We start from the raw sequence: 8629 nt of genomic DNA, 5'->3' as shown, positions 1-8629 counted from the left end.
ATTTATGGTAGATCTGGGTCATGCTTTTGTAATGTTCTCTGGATTGGCTCAGCAGCGTGGGAATAGGAGCTAAGTCATGAGTTGATAGGAAGAATCCTAAGTTAGGAAGAATCCTAATTAATCTGAGGTTGGAGCTCGGCAAGGTATAATTGTGAGAAAATGAGGGGGCAAGGGATTCAAGTGTAGTTGACAGTGTAGACCAATGTATTGATCTGCTTTATATATACATTAAGGACCTTGCTAGAAAGGACCCTAGAGATCCTTTTGGGGGAAATGCTCAACATGAGCCCGAACCTAAGCTTTATTTAAGAAATTATCCCCAGAGTTCTACTCTGTGCTGTGATATGGTCAGCCCAAGACAATGAGCAAAAAAGCCTGATCCCTTCCCTTTATAGGCCAGGATTCCTTAGGACATGAATCTAATCTGTATGAACCTAGAACTCAGACCCCTCAGTGGGAGAGGGTGACCCCTAAACACCTCACCCCCTGCCAAGCCATGGGTCTATTACAGAATCAAGAACAGAAGACAGAAGATGATAACAAAGGAGTATGTAACTCTTTCTAATGGTAGATTACATTCTTTTAGCAGTGTTGGGGTGGGAAGTGAAGGTGTTGGTCAATGGGAAAATTAGTTCCTCCCTTTTTACTATCCCCCACCTTCATGTGGGCAGGACTCTATGTTCGTAATTCCTTCTATGCGTGACTTTCTCTCTAGTCAAAGCCTTCAACTCTGTCCCTGGGGAGGGGAGGAACCAGGTTCTTTAGCCTACACTGAAGGAAAAATGATGAAAGATGCCCGGAACAACCAGACTCAGCAAAGTCAACTCCAGCTCTTCCCTCCTATAAGGCTCAGTTGTGCCTGGGGGGTGGGTTTTTTTGGTCGAAATTTACTTAATCCTTCTCTCTGTGCGAGAAGTTATAAAATATGAATCAATAAAATCTTTTTTTTCAATTTAGCCCTGAGACTTCATGCTGTGAATGTTCCCAACAGTTATGAAAATCTATCCATCTCTCTCCTGGGGTACCCTACCTGACAAGGTCACACAAAAAATTAATACAATAATAATGACCACAGTCTGAGAGAAACCAATTTCTTTTAAAGTAAATGGCAAAGAGATTCTTAATGAACAAGGACTGATAGAGCAGATTCATCTCTCCTGAGAGAATATCTGGGGGGGGGGGGAAGAGGCAGAGGATGAGGCTGCATAATTCACCAGGCTCTGTTTCCACGGCCACTGCAATCACTCAGCCTGGCTCCCATAGACCCCTGCTTCTCAGGGACAACTCTTCACATCCTCCCCCCTGCACATTTGCTCCCTCCTTGCCCCTTGCTAGGTTTCAGCTCTCCTGGTCCTTTCTGATGAGAGGCAGGGAGGCTGCCCTTTCAGAAACAGTCACAGCCCCCAGGGGACTGAGTAGACAGACGCTGGGGAATTTATGTCTGCCAGCAGGCACAGAGCTTCAGTGTCCTTCTACATGTAGTACGGTCTTGTAAGAACAGTGTCAGGAGTGTTAAAGCTCAGAACAAGCTGCCACTGACTATGAATTACAAAACAGACCTTTTTTTTCAAGCTATGTTGGGAGAAAAAGGAACATCAAAGAAAGGCTAATGATATTGGATGGTGATGAAAAGGCAGACCTACTCAACTCTCAACGTGCATCTCTTTTCACTGCCAAGGAGATAGATCTTTGGAATGGGAAGGATAGGGAAAAAATGGTTAACAGGGAATTGAAACCTATCATATGCAAAGTACTAGGCAGAGAGAACCTAGCTGATCTTCATGAATTCAAGCCATTAGACCCAGATGAACTATCCATCTTTCGGCACTGAAATAACAACTGCTGGATCCAAGTGATGAGCTACTGTTGGAGATAATTAAAAAAGGACTGGACATAGAGAAATGTCCCAATTTTGTTTTTCAGGAAAAATGGTAGAAGGTACCAACCAGAGGTCTGTGAGCCTTCACTCTGATTCCCGGCAAAATTCTAGGACATACTATTAAAAATAGATTGTGAGGGTGCAGCAAGGTGGTGCAGTGAGTAAAGCAGCGGCCCTGGAGTCAGGAGGACCTGAGTTCAAATCTGGCCTCAGACACTTGACACACTTGCTAGCCGTGTGACCTTGGGCAAGTCACTTAACCCCAATTGCCTTGCCTTTCCCCCTCAAAAAAAATAGATTGTGAGCATTTAGTAAATGTTGGGTTGAGAATGGTTGAGGTGTTTTATGGGAGCAATCCTATGAGATAGGTGCCACAAATATGACCATTTTGTGCATGAGGAAACTGAAGCTCAGAGTAGCAAGTTGACTTTCCTAAGGTTACACAGCTAGTAAATTATGGAACCAGTTCACAGATATAGTTGTCCTACCTGACAGTCTAGTGTTCTATCAAGTACACCATGCTGCCTCCTACAGGGCTCTAGGGGAGCTACAAGGATGAAAAATGGCATAGGACCAGCCCTCAAAGTGCTTAATACATAGGTAAAATACAAAGAGAAATATTACACAGCTTAAAATACTATAAGAGGAGAATTAAATGTTACGAGAGAGATAGACAGACAGAAATTACCTCTAGCTGGGGGAGAGCAGGTCAGGCCAGACTAACTTCTTTTCTGTTTTAAAAGAGTTAATAGACTGGTAGATTAGAGAGATGCTGTTAAATGCAATATGCTTAGATTTCAGCAAACCATTTGAAAAAGTTGCCCATGTTATCCTTGTAGACAAGATGGAGAGATGGGATCTGGGCAACAAAACAGCTATATGGATTCAGAAATGGCCAAATGACCAGCCCAAGTCACTAATAATGAGTCAAGTTCATCTTTGAGGGAGGTCTCTAGTGGAATACCCCAAGAAGTATGTCTTTGGTCCCTTAACTAGTCACCATTTTGAATACTATTGTGCTATAAGAAATGAGGAGCAGATGGACTTCATAATAACCTGGAAAGACTTATGTGATCTGATGCTGAGTGAGGGGAGCAGAACCAGGAGAACATTATACATGATTACAAACACAGGTATCTGTGATGACTAACTTTGATGGACTTGGCTCTTCTCAGCAATAAAAGGTTCTAAGACAGCTCCAAAAGCCATCCACATCCGGAGAAAGAATTACAGGATCTGAATGCAGATTGAGGCAAACTATTTGCTCTCTCTCTTTTTTTTTCTTTTTTGGTTTTGTTTCTTCTTTCTCATAGTTCATTCCATTGGTTATAATTCTTCTTTACAACTTGACCATTGTGAAAATAAGTTTAATGTGAAAGTATATGTAGAACCTGTATCAGATTACATGCTGTTTTGGGGGGGAGGGGGGAAGAGAAGGAGGGGGAGAAAATTTGGAACTCAAAAACTTGTGGAACAGAGTGTTGTAAACTAAAAATAAAAAATAAATTTAAAAATTTTTAAAAATTAAAAAACTAGTCACTATTTTCATCCATAACACAGGTAAAGGTGTGTATGGCCCGGATCTAACATAGCAGAATTTAATGGAGAGAATAAGGTTCTAGATCTAGACTTGTAAGGGACCTCAGAGGCCATCTAATCAAACCCCCTTATTTTATACAGAAGGAAAATAAGGCCCACAGAGGGGTAGTGACTCAACTAAGGTCACACACAGGACCCTAGAACTAGAGTTGAAAGGGACCCTACAATCCATCTAATCCATCTAGTTCATTTCACAGAGGAGGAAACTGAGGTCCAAGGAAGTGAAGGGACTTGGCCAAGGTCACTCAGGTGGTAAATGACAGAGCTGGGATTCAAAGTCAGGTATCTTGATGCCAAATCTAACATTCTCTCCACTGTACCACTGGCCTCTTCTGCTCGGGGCATCAAACGATCAACTTCACAAGTCCAAGATATGAGAGGTATAACTAGCCAATAATTTCAATGAAAAAGATCTGTGAGTCTTAGTAAGCTGCAGGCTCAATGTGACTCAACATCTAGAGATAGGTGCGGTATATTTGAAAGAGGACAGGACTTGGAGTCTGGAAAGATCTCGTTTTGAATACTCCCTTAGACATTTCCTAGTTTTATGTCTATTAACGTCTCTGGGGCTCAGTTTTCTCAACTATAAAAATGTAAATAACAATACCTGTGGTGCCTAACTCAAAGGATTGTTGTGAGGATCCAGTGAGGTAATGTATATAAAGTGCTCTGGAAACCTTAAGGTGCCATAGAAATAGCAGTTGGCATCATTAGCATTGTTAACAATGTTCTATGTTCAGAGAAAACACAAACAGAAATTACAAACAGAGAAAATATAAACAGAAGAAACACACACAGTTATCAACAGACAGGCCTCTAGCTGTCTGACCAAGGAATTACACAGTTACCAGAGAGAGAGGCACCAACATCTGGGTTTTCAGCGCCAAGGGGCTCCTTGACAACAGCTACCCAGCGTCTCGTCTGGTCAAATCACATGACACTCTTCCAGTGAGTGAGAGCCCCAAACATCTCAAGCTACATGGAGAAATGCAAAGTATCCAGGACCAGGATGGTGAGGGAACTTGAGCTGACGCCATATGAAGACTGGTTGAAGGAACTGGGAATGTCTATCCTAGAGGAGCCTCGAGAGTGACATGAGAATGGTTTGCAAGCATTTGAAGGGTTCCTTGTAAAGGAAGAGTTAGATCTGTTCATATTGGGAGATGGTGAGTCTCCCCTCATTGGAAGTCTTCAAGGAAAGACTGAATAACCAATCATGGTGGTTCTGTAGAAGGGAGTCTTCGTTGGGTTGCATGGCCTCTCAAGTCTCTTTTAATTCTGAGATTCTAGGACTTGTAACTCTCAATTTCCCTTCCTATACTACTATCTGCCATTAAGCCATAGCTCTGATTTATTATTCCAAATGATCTGACATTGGCAAATGTTAAGGATGGAATTATAGGGGCCTCTATCCCAGGAACTGCCTCCATTAGTATTTCCAAGATACAGCCTACAGTGGAATTGACATCTGAGATACCGCTCTGCCCCCCAAACCCCATCCCTTCTCAGCTTTCTGAGAAATAAGATCATGAATGGTGTGTAGGCACTAGAAAGACTTTTTCTTTTCTTTTTTTTGCCTACGCAAATGGACTAACTCCAGTGATGGTGGGTTCCCCTTCACTGGTTGTTTTCAAAAAGCAAATGGATGACTAGTTTTTAGGTATGGTTGTAAAAGGGATTTCTGTTCTGGTACAGGTTGAGCCAGATGGTACTTAAAGTACTTTCCTGCTCAAAGATTCTGTGGTTTTGTGATTATTATTCACAAAGCTTTTAACAAGGCTCACATAATGAAACTAAGGAAACGACCTCATCTTGGCATTATGCCAATAGGTGTTTGATTTAATTTTCTTATTTGAAAAAAATCAAACCTTGCCTCTGGAAATTGGAAGAAATTGGTTGTTGGGTTCTAGGCCTCTTTGGTTTAGGTGTGTGTGTGTGTGTGTGTGTGTGTGTGTGTGTGTGTGTGTGTTTCCAAAGCAGGGTCTTCCATGACAAAGATTTGTATACTACGCAAACATGAAGGAGTGGGCGTACCCAAATACTTCAGTGCACACAGTGGTGGTTGAGTCATACTATCGGTTAACATATAGTTCCTGGTACTAACCCTTTCCATCTTCTCTGCTATCATTAGGTAAGCAATCCCAGGCCCCTTAGCACAAACTGACTCATGCTTATTGCTAAAAGACATTCTACCTGAAAAGAAATTTCCCACTGGATTCTCTTCTCCAAGCCAGGAAGTAGGAAGGGATAGGAGCTAACTTTTCCTTTCCCTATATATTCCCTTCCTTGGTGCTAAGTACCAGGACTATCTCCTTATCATCCTCCCTCATCAATCCTCCGCTTTCCTGCCCCCAAGCCCATCCCTCAAAAGTTGTCTGATGGCTAGTTTGGACAGTTTGGAGTGAATCTCTGGGAAATATTTGGAAAATTTTCACAGTAAGATCACCATCGGGGAAACTGAGGCCCACGGAGGGGACTAATTTTCCCAAAGTCACACACAGTCCTAGATCTAGAATTGAAAGGGCCTTCAGAAGCCACCTAGTCTAATTCTCATTTCACGGAGGAGGAGCCTGAAGAGATGAAGTGATTGGGCTAAAGGTCATGCAAGTAGTAAACATCAGACAATGTGAACCCAAAACATCTAACTACAGAGTCAATGATGTATCCACTGCTAAGCTGAATAGTCATGGTATTGATTCAAAATCAAATAGGAAGATCCCCTTTTAACATCCTGTTTTTGGATACCCTCAGTATTATTTGTAAATTTATTTTCTTCGTATGAATTAAAACTTAACCTATTGTTCAATGTCTCAGCCGTGAGGAACAGGTCCGGGGGTTCTTGGAAGAGGAGTGGACCCAGAGGCATCTCAAAGTTGGCAGTATCTTGTCAGCGGGGGAACCGGAAAACAGCTATCACATTCAGAACTGATCGTACCTTTGAAAGGTCACAGAATAGAAAGTTCTTCTTCAGGACCAGTCAATCCATGAGATCCTAGATTTACAGCTTGAAGGGACCTTAGCAATAGACTCACTTGTTTTGCTTGCCAAAGTTACACAGGACCATAGAACCCTAACTAGAAGGGCCCCCAGATCCCTGGTTCCAACCTCACTCCACTTGCTTACTAGTTGTATGACCTTGGGCAAGTCACTACTCTGGCCCTCAGTTTCCTCATCTGGAAGGTGTTTCAACTTGCATGGCCTCTGAGACTGCTTCTCGCTATAGAACCAGGATCCTACGTTTGACCTTGGGCAAATCTCTTCACCTCAGTTTGCCTCAGTTTCTTCACCTGTAAAATAAGGGGATTGGACTAGATGGTGTTTGAGATCTCTTCCAGCTCTTAATCAAATCCCCCAGGGCTTAAGTGACTTGCCCAGTTTAGGCTTCCTAGCATTGTCTGCCAGCATCTTCTCATCTACACCAAGTGGTCCAATTCCTTCTTCATTCATCTCCTACATAGACAGAGGACATGGATGTGAGTTGGTTATGTTGGAATGATCTCCAAAAAACCCCAAAAGGATGAGAAAGAGGGATGCACTAGGAGAAGGGGGAAGGAAGAGGCAGAATGGGGAAAATTTTCTCACATAAAAGAAGCATGCAAGGAAGAGCTTTTACAGTGAAGTTCAGGAAAATAGGGAGAGGGCAATGCTTGAACCTCACTCTTATCAGAATTGGTTCAAACAGGGAAGAATACAAAGAACACATTCATACATATATATATATATATATATGTATACACACACATATATATATATATATGTATACACACACACACATTCGGTTTTGTATAGAAATGTAACTTACTCAATACGGAAATAGGAAAAGAAGGGGACAAGAGAAAGGGGGTGGGGATGATAAAAGGGAGGACAGGTTAAGATAGGCAGTGTTTAGAAGCAAAACAGACTTTTGAGGAGGGACAGGACAAAAAGAGAGAGAGAAGAAACAAAAGAGGGAAAAACACAGTTAGTAATCATAACTTTGAATGTGAATAAAATGGAAGCACATAGCAGAATGGATTAGAAACCAGAATCCGATAAATGTTGTTTACAAGACACACTTGAAACAGAAAGACACACACAGAGTCAAAATAAAGGGCTGGAGAAGAATCTAAAATACTTCAGCTGAAGTAAAAAAAGGCAGAGGTAGCAATCATGATCTCAGACAAAGCAAAAGCAAAAATAGACCTAATTAAAAGAGATAATCAGGGAAACTACATTTTGCTAAAAGGTACCATAGACAATGAAGCAATATCAAAAAAATTTATAGCAAGTTTCTCCAGTAAAGGCTTCATTTCTCAAATATATACTGATTATAGAACTGAGTCAAATTTATAAAAAATAAGGGCCATTCCCCAGTTGATAAATGGTCAAAGGATATAAATAGGTAGTTTTCAGAAGAAGAAAGCAAAGCTATCTAGAGTCATATAAAAATGCTTTAACTCAGTACTGGTTAGAGCAAGGCAAATTAAAACTGCTCTGAGGTACCATCTCACACCTATCAGAAATGACAAATGCTGGGGGTGGGGGCAGTGAGGAGAAATAGATACATTAATGAATTGTTGGTGGAGTAGTGAACTGGTCCACTCATTTTGGAGAGCAATTTGGAAGTAGGTTCAAAGGGCTATAAAACTGCACACCTAGCAATACCACTACTAGGTCTGAATCCAAAAGAGATCAAAGGAAAAGGAAAAGGAAAAGGACCGATATGTACAAAAATATTTATTGCAGCTCTTTTCTGGTGGCAAAGAATTGGAAATTGAGAGGATGTTCATCAACTGGAGAATGGCCGAGCAAGTTGTGATATATGATTGTAATGGAGTACTACTGTGCTATGAGGAATGACAAGAGGTGTGGTTTCAGAAAAACATGGCAAGACCTATGTGAACTGATGCAAATGAAGTGAGAAGAACCAGGAAATCATTATGCACAGTAACAGCAATGTTGTAATGATGATCAACTGTGAAACACTTGGCTACTCTGATCAATACAGTGATCCCAGACAATTCCAAAGGAATTGTTCAAAGATGAAACAATGCTCTCCACCTTCAGACAGAGATCTTTTGAACTCTTTTGAGTGCAAATTGAAGTATAATTTTCTCACTTTCTTTCTTTTTATTGCTTTTTTCTTGAACCATGGCTAATATGGAAAATGTT

This window comes from Trichosurus vulpecula (assembly GCF_011100635.1).
Source record: "Trichosurus vulpecula isolate mTriVul1 chromosome X unlocalized genomic scaffold, mTriVul1.pri SUPER_X_unloc_1, whole genome shotgun sequence".
Taxonomy (NCBI): Eukaryota; Metazoa; Chordata; class Mammalia; order Diprotodontia; family Phalangeridae; genus Trichosurus; species Trichosurus vulpecula.
The sequence above is the reverse complement of the archived record's forward strand: the minus strand, read 5'-3'. Positions refer to the sequence as shown.